Source organism: Hordeum vulgare, chromosome 4H (genome assembly GCF_904849725.1).
Source record: "Hordeum vulgare subsp. vulgare chromosome 4H, MorexV3_pseudomolecules_assembly, whole genome shotgun sequence".
Taxonomy (NCBI): domain Eukaryota; kingdom Viridiplantae; phylum Streptophyta; class Magnoliopsida; order Poales; family Poaceae; genus Hordeum; species Hordeum vulgare.
In genome coordinates, this window is record NC_058521.1 from 551617980 (window position 1) to 551637225 (window position 19246).

The 19246-nt window shown below is 46.6% G+C and overlaps 1 pseudogene; it reads left to right on the forward strand.

Moving 5' to 3' along the window:
- Window positions 1-17447: 17447 nt before the first annotated feature.
- LOC123450741 lies at window positions 17448-19076 on the forward strand (annotated as a pseudogene).
- Window positions 19077-19246: the final 170 nt, after the last annotated feature.

Here is a 19246-nt window from a genome sequence, read left to right on the forward strand (position 1 = left end):
TTAAAAAAATGTTTGATAATTCAAAAAATGAATTATTCGCCAATTCACAAGAAAATACTTGAAAACAGTTCGTAATATAAAATATTGTTTGAAATTTTAAAAAAATGTTTGTTAATATTAAAAAATGTTCTCAATTTTAAAAATGTTCCCAAGTTCGTTAAAATGTTCACAAATGATTGAATGTATGCAATTAAACAGTAATGCTTCTGAGTCTTTCTGATTATATACCTGAGTGAATTTTGAAGAATTAATTGTCGGGGTGGATCGGAATATTATAGTATATTTTAAAAAACGTTTTTTGAAATTCAGAATAATTCTTTGAGTTACCAAGTTTTTTTTCAACCATGATATTTTTGTAAAAACATGAACATTGTTTCAACTTGTGAATTGTGAATAAAATTCAAAGAAGAAATATTTTCTTGCATTTATGAACAAATTTTTGAAATCATGCGATGAGATACGAACATAATGTGGTCATCGGCATTGAAGATCGTGTTTTTTTCTCCTGTTGTAACGCACGGGTCCTTTATCTAGTTCTAACTAAAAAAGGTATGACTTGATACGACGATGCTCTTAAAAGTGTGACCTTAGCTTTGCCAAAAAGTTGTTTTTGTAAACATGATAATGCAAGGTTTTTTTGTGTGTGTGGCAAAATCCGATGAACATATGAGGTTACTCACCATAAGTAAAAATAGACAAAAGCAGAAAATATAAAGAAATCATTTATGTAAATGTAACATGATAGTGTGAACGTTTATTTTTTGGCAAAATTCGATCAGCAGAAGTAAAAACAAAAATGAAAAAAAGCTCTAAAGCATCTCTAGAGACCTTGTATAAAGCCGATCCGTAAAAGTCTTTTGCAGTTTGCGAAAAAATGCTTTTGCGGGTCAGCGTGGGCGGCGGCCGAGCAAACCCCGTAAAACGGATCCGTATAAAATGATGTTATACGGATCCGTTTTACGGACTCTGCTCGGGCCGCCGCCCACGCCTCTCACAAAATCTATTACTTTTATTACAATTTCAGGCATGAAAATGTTGGAAATATGCCCTAGAGGCAATAATAAAATGGTTATTATCATATTTCCTTGTTCATGATAATCGTCTATCGTTCATGCTATAATTGTATTAATAGGAAACACCAATACATGTGTGAATGAATAGATCACAATGTGTCCCTAGCAAGCCTCTAGTTGGCTAGCTCGTTAGTCAATAGATGATCATGGTTTCCTGATCATGGACATTGGATGTCATTGATAACGGGATCACATCATTGGGAGAATGATGTGGTGGACAAGACCCAATCCTAAGCCTAGCACTAGATCGTATTGTTCGTATGCTAATGCTTTTCTAATGTCAAGTATCTTTTCCTTCGACCGTGAGATTGTGCAACTCCCGGATACCGTAGGAGTGCTTTGGGTGCATCAAACGTCACAACGTAACTGGGTGACTATAAAGGTGCACTACGGGTACCTCCGAAAGTGTCTGTTGGGTTGGCACGAATCGAGATCGGGATTTGTCACTCCGTGTGACGGAGAGGTATCTCTGGGCCCACTCGGTAGAACATCATCATGAGCTCAATGTGACTAAGGAGTTAGTCACACGATGACGTGCTACGGAACGAGTAAAGAGACTTACCGGTAACGAGATTGAACAAGGTATAGGTATACCGACGATCGAATCTCGGGCAAGTTCTATACCGACAGACAAAGGGAATCGTATACGGGATTGATTGAATCCTTGACATCGTGGTTCATCCGATGAGATCATCGTGGAGCTAGTGGGAGCCACCATGGGTATCCAGACCCCGTTGATGGTTATTGGCCAGAGAGGTGTCTCGGTCATGTCTGCCTGTCTCCCGAACCCGTAGGGTCTACACACTTAAGGTTCGATGACGCTAGGGTTATAGGGAATTGTTATACGAGATTACCGAAAGTTTTTCGGAGTCCCGGATGAGATCTCGGACGTCACGAGGAGCTCCGGAATGGTCCGGAGGTAAAGATTGATATATAGGACGGATGGTTTCGGACACCGGAAGTGTTTCGGGCATCACCGGTAACGTACGGGGACCACCGGGACCACCGGAGGTGGTCCCGGGGGACCACCGAAGGGGGGTGACGACCCCGGGTGGCTACATGGGCTAAGTGAGGAAGGGAACCAGCCCCTAAGTGGGCTGGTGCGCCCCCCACCCAGCCCATGCGCACCAGAAAAAAGGGGAGAGGGGGGAACCCTAATTTAGGTGGGCCTTAGGCCCATCAGAGGGGTGCGCCACCCCTCCCCCTTGCCCTGGCCGCCACCCCTCTCCCATCTAAGGGCTGCCGCACCCCTTAGGGGTGGGAACCCTAAGGGCTGCGCCCCCTCCCTCTCCCCCTATATATAGATGAGGTTCGGGGCTGTTTGAGACACGGTAAAATCTCTCTCTCTCGGCGCAGCCCTGCTCCTCTCCCTCCTCCTCTCTGCCGGCGCTCGGCGAAGCCCTGCCGGGAGACCTCGTCTCTCCACCAACACCACACCGTCGTGTTGCTGGTCTTCTTCCCCAACCTCTCCCTCCTCCTTGCTGGATCAAGGTGCGGGAGACGTCACCGGGCTGCACGTGTGTTGAACGCGGAGGTGCCGTTGTTCGGCACTAGATTGGAATCGCTGCGAGTACGGCTCCATCAACCGCGTTCTAGCAACGCTTCTGCTTAGCGATCTTCAAAGGTACGAAGATGCTCTTACCCCTCTCTCGTTGCTGGTCTCTCCATAGGAAGATCTGAATATGCGTAGGAAAATTTTGAATTTATGCTACGTTACCCAACAGTGGCATCCGAGCCAGGTTTTCTATGCGTAGATTCTATGCACGAGTAGAACACAAAAGTTGTGGGCGATGGTTTGTCAATTTGCTTACCGTTACTAGTCTTATTCTTTTCCGGCGGTATTGTGGGATGAAGCGGCCCGGACCGACCTTACACGTACGCTTACGTGAGACTGGTTCCACCGACAAACATGCACATCGTGCATAAAGGTGGCTAGCGGGTGTTTGTCTCTCCTACTCTAGTCGGATTGGATTTGATGAAAAGGGTCCTTATGAAGGGTAAATAGCTTTGGCATATCATCGTTGTGGCTGTCACGTAGGTAAGAAGGCGTTCTTGCTAGAAACCCAAATCAGCCACGTAAAACTTGCAACAACAATTAGAGGACGTCTAACTTGTTTTTGCAGGGTTTGACATGTGATGTGATATGGCCAAAGTTGTGATGTTGCATGTATGATGTATGAGATGATCATGTTATTGTAATAGGTTTCACGACTTGCATGTCGATGAGTATGACAACCGGCAGGAGCCATAGGAGTTGTCTTAATTTATTGTATGAGATGCAACGCCATGTGCTTACTACTTTTACTTCATTGCTAACGGTTAGCTGTAGTAGTAGTCATAGTAGTAGTTGGCGTGACGACTTCACGGAGACACGATGATGGATATCATGATGATGGAGATCATGGTGTCACGCCGGTGACGATGATGATCATGCAATGCCTGAAGATGGAGATCGAAAGAGCAAAGATGATAATGGCCATATCATGTCACTATATGATTGCATTGTGATGTTTATCATGTTTTACATCTTATTGCTTAGAACGACGGTAGCATAATAAGATGATCCCTCTTAAAATTTCAAGAACGTATTCCCCTAAGTGTGCACCGTTGCGAAGGTTCGTTGTCTCGAAGCACCACGTGATGATCGGGTGTGATAGATTCTAACGTTCGCATACAATGGGTGTAAGCCAGATTTACACACGCGAAACACTTAGGTTGACTCGACGAGCTTAGCATGTACAGACATGACCTCGAATACAAGAGACCGAAAGGTCGAGCATGAGTCGTATGGTTGAATACGATCAGCATGAAGTTGCTCACCATGGTGACTAGTCCGTCTCACGTGATGATCGGACACGGGTTAGTCAACATGGATCATGTATCACTTAGATGACTAGAAGGATGTCGATTTAAGTGGGAGTTCATACTTAATTTGATTAAATGAACTTAATTGTCATGAACTTAGTCTAAAAGTTGTCTTTATAAATATTGTAGATGTCCAACGTCAACCTCAACTTCAACGCATTCCTAGAGAAAAACAAGCTGAAAGATGATGGTAGCAACTATGCGGACTGGATTCGCAACCTGAAGCTCATCCTTGAAGCAACTAAAAAGGCTTATGTCCTTAATGCGCTGCTAGGTGACCCTCCCGCTCCCGCAGCAGCGCAGGACGTTCTAAACGTCTGGCAAGCGCGGAGTGATGACTACTCTCTGGTCAGGTGTGGCATGTTATACAGTTTAGAAACGGGGCTCCAAAGACGTTTTGAGCAACACGGGGCATATGAGATGTTTCAAGAGCTGAAGCTAGTTTTTCAAGCTCATGCCCGTGTCGAGAGATATGAAGTCTCCGACAAGTTCTTCAGCTGTAAGATGGAGGAGAACAGTTCTGTCAGTGAGCACATACTCAAAATGTCTGGGTTACACGGTCGTCTGACTTCACTTGGAGTCGAACTTCCGGATGATGCTATCATTGACAGAATCCTCCAGTCTCTCCCACCAAGCTACAAAGGCTTTGTGCTTAACTACAACATGCAAGGGATGGAGAAAACCATTCCCGAGTTGTACTCGATGCTCAAGTCTGCAGAGGTAGAAATCAAGAAGGAGCATCAAGTGTTGATGGTCAACAAGACCACTAGTTTCAAGAAAGGCAGGGGTAAGAAGAACTTCAAGAAAGACGGCAAAGCTGTTGCCGCGCCCGGTAAGCCAGATGCCGGGAAGAAGAAAAAGAACGGACCCAAGCCTGAGACTGAGTGCTTCTACTGCAAGGGGAAAGGTCACTGGAAGTGAAACTGCCCCAAATACTTAGCGGACAAGAAGGCCGGCAACGTTAAAGGTATATGTGATATACATGTTATTGATGTGTACCTTACCAGCGCTCGTAGTAGCTCCTGGGTATTTGATACCGGTGCTGTTGCTCACATTTGCAACTCAAAGCAGGAACTGCGGAATAAGCGGAGACTGGCCAAGGACGAGGTGACGATGCGCGTCGGGAATGGTTCAAAGGTCGATGTGATCGCCGTCGGCACGCTACCTCTACATCTACCGTCGGGATTAGTTTTAAACCTTAATAATTGTTATTTAGTACCAGCTCTAAGCATGAACATAGTATCAGGGTCTTGCTTGATGCGAGACGGCTACTCATTTAAGTCAGAGAATAATGGTTGTTCTATTTATATGAGTGATATGTTTTATGGTCATGCTCCGCTGGTGAATGGTTTATTCTTGATGAATCTCGATCGTGATGTTACACATATTCATAGTGTGAGTACCAAAAGATGCAAAGTTGATAATGATAGTCCCACATACTTGTGGCACTGCCGCCTTGGTCATATCGGCGTTAAGCGCATGAAGAAGCTCCATACTGATGGACTGCTAGAGTCTCTTGACTTTGAATCATTTGACACATGCGAACCGTGCCTCATGGGCAAGATGACTAAGACTCCATTCTCAGGAAGAATGGAGAGAGCAACCGACTTATTGGAAATAATACATACTGATGTGTGTGGTCCAATGAACGTTGAAGCTCGCGGTGGTTATCGTTATGTTCTCACTCTCACCGATGATTTGAGTAGGTATGGGTATATCTACTTGATGAAGCACAAATTTGAGACGTTTGAAAAGTTCAAGGAATTTCAGAGTGAGGTTGAGAATCAACGTGACAGAAAAATTAAATGTCTACGATCTGATCGTGGAGGAGAATATTTGAGTCACGAGTTTGGCACACACCTAAGAAAGTGTGGAATCGTTTCACAACTAACGCCGCCTGGCACACCACAGCGCAACGGAGTGTCTGAACGTCGTAATCGCACCTTATTAGATATGGTACGATCTATGATGTCTCTCACCGACTTACCGCTATCATTTTGGGGATACACATTAGAAACTGCAGCATTCACTTTAAATAGGGCACCGTCTAAATCCGTTGAGACGACACCGTATGAACTGTGGTTTGGCAAGAAACCTAAGTTGTCGTTTCTTAAAGTTTGGGGCTGCGATGCTTATGTGAAGAAACTTCAACCAGAAAAGCTCGAACCCAAAGCGGAGAAATGCGTATTCATAGGATACCCTAAGGAAACTATTGGGTATACCTTCTATCTTAGATCCGAAGGTAAAACCTTTGTTGCCAAGAACGGATCCTTTCTAGAGAAAGAGTTTCTCTCGAAAGAAGTAAGTGGGAGGAAGGTAGAACTTGATGAGGTAATTACACCCCCTCTCGAACAGGAAAGTAGCGCAACGCAAGAAGTTGTTCCTGTGGTGCCTACACCGACTGAAGAGGAAGTTAATGATGATGATCATGAAGCTTCGGATCAAGTTACTACTGAACCGCGAAGGTCCACAAGGGTACGCTCCGCACCAGAATGGTACGGCAACCCTGTGATGGAAATCATGTTGTTAGACAACGGTGAACCTTCGAACTATGAAGAAGCGATGGCGGGCCCGGATTCCAACAAATGGCTTGAGGCCATGAAATCTGAGATAGGATCCATGTATGAGAACAAAGTATGGACTTTGGTGGACTTGCCCGATGACCGGGGAGCCATAGAAAATAAATGGATCTTCAAGAAGAAGACTGATGCGAACGGTAATGTAACCGTTTACAAAGCTCGACTTGTCGCAAAGGGTTTTCGACAAATTCAAGGAGTTGACTACGATGAGACTTTCTCACCCGTAGCGAAGCTGAAATCAGTCTGAATCATGTTAGCAATTGCCGCCTTTTTTGATTATGAAATTTGGCAAATGGACGTCAAAACAGCGTTCCTTAACGGGAACCTTAAGGAAGAGTTGTATATGATGCAACCAGAAGGTTTTGTCGACCCTAAGGGTGCTAACAAAGTGTGCAAGCTCCAGCGCTCCATCTATGGGCTGGTGCAAGCATCTCGGAGTTGGAACATTCGCTTTAATGAGGTGATTAGAGCGTTTGGGTTCATACAGGTTTACGGAGAAGCCTGTCTGTACAAGAAAGTGAGTGGGAGCTCTGTAGCTTTCCTCGTACTATATGTGGATGACATATTATTGATGGGGAATGATATAGAGATGTTGGAGAGCATAAAGGCCTATTTGAACAAGAGTTTTTCAATGAAGGACCTTGGAGAAGCTGCATACATATTAGGCATCAAGATCTATAGAGATAGATCGAGACGCCTCATAGGTCTTTCGCAGAGTACATACCTTGACAAGATATTGAAGAAGTTCAATATGGAAAACTCAAAGAAAGGGTTCTTGCCAGTTTTGCAAGGTATGAGATTGAGTAAGACTCTGTCGCCGACCACGGCAGCAGATAGAGAGAAGATGAGTTCTGTCCCCTACGCTTCAGTCGTGGGCTCTCTAATGTATGCCATGCTGTGTACCAGACCTGATATAAACCTTGCGATAAGCCTGGTAGGGAGGTACCAAAGTAATCCCGGTACGGAACACTGGACAGCGGTCAAGAATATCCTTAAGTACCTGAAAAGGACTAAGGAAATGTTTCTCGTTTATGGAGGTGACGAAGAGCTCGTCGTAAAGGGTTACGTCGATGCTAGCTTCGACACAGATCCGGATGACTCTAAGTCACAAACCGGATACGTATATGTGTTGAATGGTGGGGCAGTGAGCTGGTGCAGCAGCAAGCAAGAAGTCGTGGCAGCATCTACATGTGAAGCGGAGTACATAGCTGCTTCAGAAGCGGCTCATGAAGGAATTTGGATGAAGGAGCTCATCACCGACCTTGGAGTGGTTCCAAGCGCGTCGGGTCCTATGACACTCTTCTGTGATAACACTGGAGCCATTGCCATAGCCAAAGAGCCCAGGTTTCACCGGAAGACGAAGCACATCAAGCGCCGCTACAACTCCATCCAGGACCATGTCCAGAGTGGAGTGATAGATATTTGTAAAGTACACACGGATCTGAATATTGCAGACCCGTTGACTAAACCTCTTCCACGAGCAAAACATGATCAACACCATGATGCTATGGGTGTTCGATACATCACAATGTAACTAGATTATTGACTCTAGTGCAAGTGGGAGACTGTTGGAAATATGCCCTAGAGGCAATAATAAAATGGTTATTATCATATTTCCTTGTTCATGATAATCGTCTATCGTTCATGCTATAATTGTATTAACAGGAAACACTAATACATGTGTGAATGAATAGATCACAATGTGTCCCTAGCAAGCCTCTAGTTGGCTAGCTCGTTAGTCAATAGATGATCATGGTTTCCTGATCATGGACATTGGATGTCATTGATAACGGGATCACATCATTGGGAGAATGATGTGGTGGAAAAGACCCAATCCTAAGCCTAGCACTAGATCGTATTGTTCGTATGCTAATGCTTTTCTAATGTCAAGTATCTTTTCCTTCGACCGTGAGATTGTGCAACTCCCGGATACCGTAGGAGTGCTTTGGGTGCATCAAACGTCACAACGTAACTGGGTGACTATAAAGGTGCACTACGGGTACCTCCGAAAGTGTCTGTTGGGTTGGCACGAATCGAGATCGGGATTTGTCACTCCGTGTGACGGAGAGGTATCTCTGGGCCCACTCGGTAGAACATCATCATGAGCTCAATGTGACTAAGGAGTTAGTCACACGATGACGTGCTACGGAACGAGTAAAGAGACTTACCGGTAACGAGATTGAACAAGGTATAGGTATACCGACGATCGAATCTCGGGCAAGTTCTATACCGACAGACAAAGGGAATCGTATACGGGATTGATTGAATCCTTGACATCGTGGTTCATCCGATGAGATCATCGTGGAGCTAGTGGGAGCCACCATGGGTATCCAGACCCCACTGATGGTTATTGGCCAGAGAGGTGTCTCGGTCATGTCTGCCTGTCTCCCGAACCCGTAGGGTCTACACACTTAAGGTTCGATGACGCTAGGGTTATAGGGAATTGTTATACGAGATTACCGAAAGTTGTTCGGAGTCCCGGATGAGATCCCGGACGTCACGAGGAGCTCCGTAATGGTCCGGAGGTAAAGATTGATATATAGGACGGATGGTTTCGGACACCGGAAGTGTTTCGGGCATCACCGGTAACGTACCGGGACCACCGAAGGGGGGTGACGACCCCGGGTGGCTAGATGGGCTAAGTGGGGAAGGGAACCAGCCCCTAAGTGGGCTGGTGCGCCCCCTACCCAGCCCATGCGCACCAGAAAAAAGGGGAGAGGGGGGAACCCTAATTTAGGTGGGCCTTAGGCCCATCAGAGGGGTGCGCCACCCCTCCCCCTTGCCCTGGCCGCCACCCCTCTCCCATCTAAGGGCTGCCGCACCCCTTAGGGGTGGGAACCCTAAGGGCTGCGCCCCTCCCTCTCCCCCTATATATAGATGAGGTTCGGGGCTGTTTGAGACACGGTAAAATCTCTCTCTCTCGGCGCAGCCCTGCTCCTCTCCCTCCTCCTCTCTGCCGGCGCTCGGCGAAGCCCTGCCGGGAGACCTCGTCTCTCCACCAACACCACACCGTCGTGTTGCTGGTCTTCTTCCCCAACCTCTCCCTCCTCCTTGCTGGATCAAGGTGCGGGAGACGTCACCGGGCTGCACGTGTGTTGAACGCGGAGGTGCCGTTGTTCGGCACTAGATTGGAATCGCTGCGAGTACGACTCCATCAACCGCGTTCTAGCAACGCTTCCGCTTAGCGATCTTCAAAGGTACGAAGATGCTCTTACCCCTCTCTCGTTGCTGGTCTCTCCATAGGAAGATCTGAATATGCGTAGGAAAATTTTGAATTTATGCTACGTTACCCAACAGTGGCATCCGAGCCAGGTTTTCTATGCGTAGATTCTATGCACGAGTAGAACACAAAAGTTGTGGGCGATGGTTTGTCAATTTGCTTACCGTTACTAGTCTTATTCTTTTCCGGCGGTATTGTGGGATGAAGCGGCCCGGACCGACCTTACACGTACGCTTACGTGAGACTGGTTCCACCGACAAACATGCACATCGTGCATAAAGGTGGCTAGCGGGTGTTTGTCTCTCCTACTCTAGTCGGATTGGATTTGATGAAAAGGGTCCTTATGAAGGGTAAATAGCTTTGGCATATCATCGTTGTGGCTGTCACGTAGGTAAGAAGGCGTTCTTGCTAGAAACCCAAATCAGCCACGTAAAACTTGCAACAACAATTAGAGGACGTCTAACTTGTTTTTGCAGGGTTTGACATGTGATGTGATATGGCCAAAGTTGTGATGTTGCATGTATGATGTATGAGATGATCATGTTATTGTAATAGGTTTCACGACTTGCATGTCGATGAGTATGACAACCGGCAGGAGCCATAGGAGTTGTCTTAATTTATTGTATGAGATGCAACGCCATGTGCTTACTACTTTTACTTCATTGCTAACGGTTAGCTGTAGTAGTAGTCATAGTAGTAGTTGGCGTGACGACTTCACGGAGACACGATGATGGATATCATGATGATGGAGATCATGGTGTCACGCCGGTGACGATGATGATCATGCAATGCCTGAAGATGGAGATCGAAAGAGCAAAGATGATAATGGCCATATCATGTCACTATATGATTGCATTGTGATGTTTATCATGTTTTACATCTTATTGCTTAGAACGACGGTAGCATAATAAGATGATCCCTCTTAAAATTTCAAGAACGTATTCCCCTAAGTGTGCACCGTTGCGAAGGTTCGTTGTCTCGAAGCACCACGTGATGATCGGGTGTGATAGATTCTAACGTTCGCATACAATGGGTGTAAGCCAGATTTACACACGCGAAACACTTAGGTTGACTCGACGAGCTTAGCATGTACAGACATGACCTCGAATACAAGAGACCGAAAGGTCGAACATGAGTCGTATGGTTGAATACGATCAGCATGAAGTTGCTCACCATGGTGACTAGTCCGTCTCACGTGATGATCGGACACGGGTTAGTCAACATGGATCATGTATCACTTAGATGACTAGAAGGATGTCGATTTAAGTGGGAGTTCATACTTAATTTGATTAAATGAACTTAATTGTCATGAACTTAGTCTAAAAGTTGTCTTTATAAATATTGTAGATGTCCAACGTCAACCTCAACTTCAACGCATTCCTAGAGCAAAACAAGCTGAAAGATGATGGTAGCAACTATGCGGACTGGATTCGCAACCTGAAGCTCATCCTTGAAGCAACTAAAAAGGCTTATGTCCTTAATGCGCTGCTAGGTGACCCTCCCGCTCCCGCAGCAGCGCAGGACGTTCTAAACGTCTGGCAAGCGCGGAGTGATGACTACTCTCTGGTCAGGTGTGGCATGTTATACAGTTTAGAAACGGGGCTCCAAAGACGTTTTGAGCAACACGGGGCATATGAGATGTTTCAAGAGCTGAAGCTAGTTTTTCAAGCTCATGCCCGTGTCGAGAGATATGAAGTCTCCGACAAGTTCTTCAGCTGTAAGATGGAGGAGAACAGTTCTGTCAGTGAGCACATACTCAAAATGTCTGGGTTACACGGTCGTCTGACTTCACTTGGAGTCGAACTTCCGGATGATGCTATCATTGACAGAATCCTCCAGTCTCTCCCACCAAGCTACAAAGGCTTTGTGCTTAACTACAACATGCAAGGGATGGAGAAAACCATTCCCGAGTTGTACTCGATGCTCAAGTCTGCAGAGGTAGAAATCAAGAAGGAGCATCAAGTGTTGATGGTCAACAAGACCACTAGTTTCAAGAAAGGCAGGGGTAAGAAGAACTTCAAGAAAGACGGCAAAGCTGTTGCCGCGCCCGGTAAGCCAGATGCCGGGAAGAAGAAAAAGAACGGACCCAAGCCTGAGACTGAGTGCTTCTACTGCAAGGGGAAAGGTCACTGGAAGCGAAACTGCCCCAAATACTTAGCGGACAAGAAGGCCGGCAACGTTAAAGGTATATGTGATATACATGTTATTGATGTGTACCTTACCAGCGCTCGTAGTAGCTCCTGGGTATTTGATACCGGTGCTGTTGCTCACATTTGCAACTCAAAGCAGGAACTGCGGAATAAGCGGAGACTGGCCAAGGACGAGGTGACGATGCGCGTCAGGAATGGTTCAAAGGTCGATGTGATCGCCGTCGGCACGCTACCTCTACATCTACCGTCGGGATTAGTTTTAAACCTTAATATTGTTATTTAGTACCAGCTCTAAGCATGAACATAGTATCAGGGTCTTGCTTGATGCGAGACGGCTACTCATTTAAGTCAGAGAATAATGGTTGTTCTATTTATATGAGTGATATGTTTTATGGTCATGCTCCGCTGGTGAATGGTTTATTCTTGATGAATCTCGATCGTGATGTTACACATATTCATAGTGTGAGTACCAAAAGATGCAAAGTTGATAATGATAGTCCCACATACTTGTGGCACTGCCGCCTTGGTCATATCGGCGTTAAGCGCATGAAGAAGCTCCATACTGATGGACTGCTAGAGTCTCTTGACTTTGAATCATTTGACACATGCGAACCGTGCCTCATGGGCAAGATGACTAAGACTCCATTCTCAGGAAGAATGGAGAGAGCAACCGACTTATTGGAAATAATACATACTGATGTGTGTGGTCCAATGAACGTTGAAGCTCGCGGTGGTTATCGTTATGTTCTCACTCTCACCGATGATTTGAGTAGGTATGGGTATATCTACTTGATGAAGCACAAATTTGAGACGTTTGAAAAGTTCAAGGAATTTCAGAGTGAGGTTGAGAATCAACGTGACAGAAAAATTAAATGTCTACGATCTGATCGTGGAGGAGAATATTTGAGTCACGAGTTTGGCACACACCTAAGAAAGTGTGGAATCGTTTCACAACTAACGCCGCCTGGCACACCACAGCGCAACGGAGTGTCTGAACGTCGTAATCGCACCTTATTAGATATGGTACGATCTATGATGTCTCTCACCGACTTACCGCTATCATTTTGGGGATACACATTAGAAACTGCAGCATTCACTTTAAATAGGGCACCGTCTAAATCCGTTGAGACGACACCGTATGAACTGTGGTTTGGCAAGAAACCTAAGTTGTCGTTTCTTAAAGTTTGGGGCTGCGATGCTTATGTGAAGAAACTTCAACCAGAAAAGCTCGAACCCAAAGCGGAGAAATGCGTATTCATAGGATACCCTAAGGAAACTATTGGGTATACCTTCTATCTTAGATCCGAAGGTAAAACCTTTGTTGCCAAGAACGGATCCTTTCTAGAGAAAGAGTTTCTCTCGAAAGAAGTAAGTGGGAGGAAGGTAGAACTTGATGAGGTAATTACACCCCCTCTCGAACAGGAAAGTAGCGCAACGCAAGAAGTTGTTCCTGTGGTGCCTACACCGACTGAAGAGGAAGTTAATGATGATGATCATGAAGCTTCGGATCAAGTTACTACTGAACCGCGAAGGTCCACAAGGGTACGCTCCGCACCAGAATGGTACGGCAACCCTGTGATGGAAATCATGTTGTTAGACAACGGTGAACCTTCGAACTATGAAGAAGCGATGGCGGGCCCGGATTCCAACAAATGGCTTGAGGCCATGAAATCTGAGATAGGATCCATGTATGAGAACAAAGTATGGACTTTGGTGGACTTGCCCGATGACCGGCGAGCCATAGAAAATAAATGGATCTTCAAGAAGAAGACTGATGCGAACGGTAATGTAACCGTTTACAAAGCTCGACTTGTCGCAAAGGGTTTTCGACAAATTCAAGGAGTTGACTACGATGAGACTTTCTCACCCGTAGCGAAGCTGAAATCAGTCCGAATCATGTTAGCAATTGCCGCCTTTTTTGATTATGAAATTTGGCAAATGGACGTCAAAACAGCGTTCCTTAACGGGAACCTTAAGGAAGAGTTGTATATGATGCAACCAGAAGGTTTTGTCGACCCTAAGGGTGCTAACAAAGTGTACAAGCTCCAGCGCTCCATCTATGGGCTGGTGCAAGCATCTCGGAGTTGGAACATTCGCTTTAATGAGGTGATTAAAGCGTTTGGGTTCATACAGGTTTACGGAGAAGCCTGTCTGTACAAGAAAGTGAGTGGGAGCTCTGTAGCTTTCCTCGTACTATATGTGGATGACATATTATTGATGGGGAATGATATAGAGATGTTGGAGAGCATAAAGGCCTATTTGAACAAGAGTTTTTCAATGAAGGACCTTGGAGAAGCTGCATACATATTAGGCATCAAGATCTATAGAGATAGATCGAGACGCCTCATAGGTCTTTCGCAGAGTACATACCTTGACAAGATATTGAAGAAGTTCAATATGGAAAACTCAAAGAAAGGGTTCTTGCCAGTTTTGCAAGGTATGAGATTGAGTAAGACTCTGTCGCCGACCACGGCAGCAGATAGAGAGAAGATGAGTTCTGTCCCCTACGCTTCAGTCGTGGGCTCTCTAATGTATGCCATGCTGTGTACCAGACCTGATATAAACCTTGCGATAAGCCTGGTAGGGAGGTACCAAAGTAATCCCGGTACGGAACACTGGACAGCGGTCAAGAATATCCTTAAGTACCTGAAAAGGACTAAGGAAATGTTTCTCGTTTATGGAGGTGACGAAGAGCTCGTCGTAAAGGGTTACGTCGATGCTAGCTTCGACACAGATCCGGATGACTCTAAGTCACAAACCGGATACGTATATGTGTTGAATGGTGGGGCAGTGAGCTGGTGCAGCAGCAAGCAAGAAGTCGTGGCAGCATCTACATGTGAAGCGGAGTACATAGCTGCTTCAGAAGCGGCTCATGAAGGAATTTGGATGAAGGAGCTCATCACCGACCTTGGAGTGGTTCCAAGCGCGTCGGGTCCTATGACACTCTTCTGTGATAACACTGGAGCCATTGCCATAGCCAAAGAGCCCAGGTTTCACCGGAAGACGAAGCACATCAAGCGCCGCTACAACTCCATCCAGGACCATGTCCAGAGTGGAGTGATAGATATTTGTAAAGTACACACGGATCTGAATATTGCAGACCCGTTGACTAAACCTCTTCCACGAGCAAAACATGATCAACACCATGATGCTATGGGTGTTCGATACATCACAATGTAACTAGATTATTGACTCTAGTGCAAGTGGGAGACTGTTGGAAATATGCCCTAGAGGCAATAATAAAATGGTTATTATCATATTTCCTTGTTCATGATAATCGTCTATCGTTCATGCTATAATTGTATTAACAGGAAACACTAATACATGTGTGAATGAATAGATCACAATGTGTCCCTAGCAAGCCTCTAGTTGGCTAGCTCGTTAGTCAATAGATGATCATGGTTTCCTGATCATGGACATTGGATGTCATTGATAACGGGATCACATCATTGGGAGAATGATGTGGTGGACAAGACCCAATCCTAAGCCTAGCACTAGATCGTATTGTCCGTATGCTAATGCTTTTCTAATGTCAAGTATCTTTTCCTTCGACCGTGAGATTGTGCAACTCCCGGATACCGTAGGAGTGCTTTGGGTGCATCAAACGTCACAACGTAACTGGGTGACTATAAAGGTGCACTACGGGTACCTCCGAAAGTGTCTATTAGGTTGGCACGAATCGAGATCGGGATTTATCACTCCGTGTGACGGAGAGGTATCTCTGGGCCCACTCGGTAGAACATCATCATGAGCTCAATGTGACTAAGGAGTTAGTCACACGATGACGTGCTACGGAACGAGTAAAGAGACTTACCGGTAACGAGATTGAACAAGGTATAGGTATACCGACGATCGAATCTCGGGCAAGTTCTATACCGACAGACAAAGGGAATCGTATACGGGATTGATTGAATCCTTGACATCGTGGTTCATCCGATGAGATCATCGTGGAGCTAGTGGGAGCCACCATGGGTATCCAGACCCCGCTGATGGTTATTGGCCAGAGAGGTGTCTCGGTCATGTCTGCCTGTCTCCCGAACCCGTAGGGTCTACACACTTAAGGTTCGATGACGCTAGGGTTATAGGGAATTGTTATACGAGATTACCGAAAGTTGTTCGGAGTCCCGGATGAGATCTCGGACGTCACGAGGAGCTCCTGAATGGTTCGGAGGTAAAGATTGATATATAGGACGGATGGTTTCGGACACCGGAAGTGTTTCGGGCATCACCGGTAACGTACCGGGACCACCGGGACCACCGGAGGTGATCCCGGGGGACCACCGAAGGGGGGTGACGACCCCGGGTGGCTAGATGGGCTAAGTGGGGAAGGGAACCAGCCCCTAAGTGGGCTGGTGCGCCCCCCACCCAGCCCATGTGCACCAGAAAAAAGGGGAGAGGGGGGAACCCTAATTTAGGTGGGCCTTAGGCCCACCAGAGGGGTGCGCCACCCCTCCCCCTTGCCCTGGCCGCCACCCCTCTCCCATCTAAGGGCTGTCGCACCCCTTAGGGGTGGGAACCCTAAGGGCTGCGCCCCCTCCCTCTCCCCCTATATGTAGATGAGGTTCGGGGCTGTTTGAGACACGGTAAAATCTCTCTCTCTCGGCGCAGCCCTGCTCCTCTCCCTCCTCCTCTCTGCCGGCGCTCGGCGAAGCCCTGCCGGGAGACCTCGTCTCTCCACCAACACCACGCCGTCGTGTTGCTGGTCTTCTTCCCCAACCTCTCCCTCCTCCTTGTTGGATCAAGGTGCGGGAGACGTCACCGGGCTGCACGTGTGTTGAACGCGGAGGTGCCGTTGTTCGACACTAGATCGGAATCGCTGCGAGTACGACTCCATCAACCGCGTTCTAGCAACGCTTGCGCTTAGCGATCTTCAAAGGTACGAAGATGCTCTTACCCCTCTCTCGTTGCTGGTCTCTCCATAGGAAGATCTGAATATGCGTAGGAAAATTTTGAATTTATGCTACGTTACCCAACATAAAACACATATAGTTGCTTCTTTATTTTCTTCCAAGGCATTGGATACATCACAATTCACCAAATCTTTGCTAAAACAGCAAGACCAAAAAAACAAGAACCGCAATTAGGTATTTTAAAAGATATCCAACTTTCATAACTGGTCTCACTAGTTGGATCAACATCTTCTCTTCCACTAGTTGGATCAACATCTTCTCCATGTATTCATTGTTGATCTGGGGATTCTTCATCTTGTATTGTTCATTCTTCGGCTTTGATTCTAAAGAATTAGACGTTGCTTTTCCTTTAATTTCTTTTCTAATTGCATATGAAGCTGCATCGTTAGCCTCAATTATACTAAGGAGTGCACGAACATCTATTAAGTTTCTTTCTACCAATAAATTGATGTATTCTTTTTCCCAATAACAAAATGAGCATCCACCTTCCTACATAAATGAACACCTCAATAAGCTACCGAAATTTATCCAAATAAATGACAAAGCAGAAGAGGAAGAAGAGCATATCCCGTCGTTATTGTATTTGAAGAATACCCATCTGAGATGAGTTATTCCAGCTATTATGCTATAAACATATTTATATGCTACATATGGAGCAAAATGAGCAAATCTACAATTTAAAGTATGTCTATATACGTTCGTATGTAATTTTATAGTGAAACCTTTAAAAAACTTATATTTAAAAATGAATGAAGTAGTTGTATAATAAGCACTAACATAGAGTACCCATGTTTTATTTTTATTTTTGAACGCAACGAGTAGTCGAGTACCAATGTTGTTGGTTACGGCTGCACCTTCAAACGTGACATTTGGTAAAAAAAAAAAGGCTCGTCCTCCAGAACGTAACATAGCGCTTGTTTAAAAGGCAGTTCTATCTCTATATATTCTACTCCTAATCTCTTCCTATCCTATCCTAATCCTATCCTAATCCTAATCCTAATCCTAATCCTATCCTAATTATAATAAAGCAGACACTGCTTCCGTCGTACGTCGTCGTCATTTTTGCACAAAAGTCCCTTCACTTCTGAGTATTCAACCCGCAGTCCCTATGTAAGTGTATTTAAACTCGCCACCCTGCCGCTCGCCAACGGCTTCTTCGTCTACCTCTCGTACCCGCCCGGCGCGCGCTCCGCCCAGCCGCCGCCCAGGCCTTCACTGCCGTCGACTCCTTCGACAAGAAGATGACCATGGACGACCTCATCGCGTGCCAGATCCAGGTCACCTGCCAAGAGGCGCCCTTCTTCTCCGCGGCCTCGTTCGACCGCGACTCAGCCAACGCCTTCCAGCTCCACGTCTCTGAGTCGCTCGCCTTCGCCGTCAAGCGTGCGGGGTTCCTCTACGGCCGCGTCGACGCCGAGACCAAGGAGGTGCTGGTCGACTTCATCTACGTGCCGCCGCAGCAGGGATCCTCAGACGTGGTCCAGCTGATGCGGGACGCCGACGAGGAGGCCCGTTTGGACGCCATCGCTGACGGGCTCGGCATGCGCCGAGTGGGGTTCGTCTTCATGCAGGCGGTTGGGAGGAAGGCCAGCGAGACGGGCGAGTACACCCTGTCCAACAGCGAGGTCGTCCAGGCCGCCCAGCTGCAGGCAGAGGGCGGGATCCCGGAGTGGGTCACCGCTGTGGTGAATCTGGAGGTGGGGGAAGTCGGCTCGGCCGACGTGCATTTCGAGGCCTTCCACATGAGCGAGGTCTGCGTCAAGCTGTTCAAGGACGGCGTGCTGGAGACGGAGGTCAAGGACTTCGACGACCCCCGCGTGTCCAAGATGCGCAAGGAGGTGAGTGCAGGAGGGAAGGACACCATGGAGGTGGACAACGACTTCTTCCTGGTGCCCGTCAAGATCTCTGATCACCAGGGCCCGCTCTCGACGGGATTTCTGGTGGAAAACCGTGGCATTTCACTGTCGGCAAGCGCGCTCGGGAGCCACATGGATCTCGCAAAGCATCTGCCTTTCGTCAAGCGCATCTCTGATTTCCACCTATTTCTCCAGATCGCTGCTTTCCTGGATGTGAAGGCAGACGTCCCTACTCTGGCTGCGCGCGTAGGACACCAGGCCGAGGTGCCTGAGGGCTACCGGCTCCTCATCGACGCCTTGGCAGGGTCTTTGCACTCGTGCGCTTACACAGAGGTAAACAAAGATCATGTAGACAAGTTCCGTGAAGCTGGGCTTGGCACAGACGCTACAGTCTACAATTACATGGCTAATGGAAGCGCTTGAGAAAACAAATGCTGGGATTCCTTGACCTGTTTGTGTTCGGTGGCAAATACTCGTGCACGACAGAGGTTCGAATCAGTGTTCGCTCCATCATACTGTAGCTGCAACAAGTCATTTTCCCCTATAATAAAAAAGGGTCCAACAGGGTCAGCAATCAACCGAGAAAATCAACG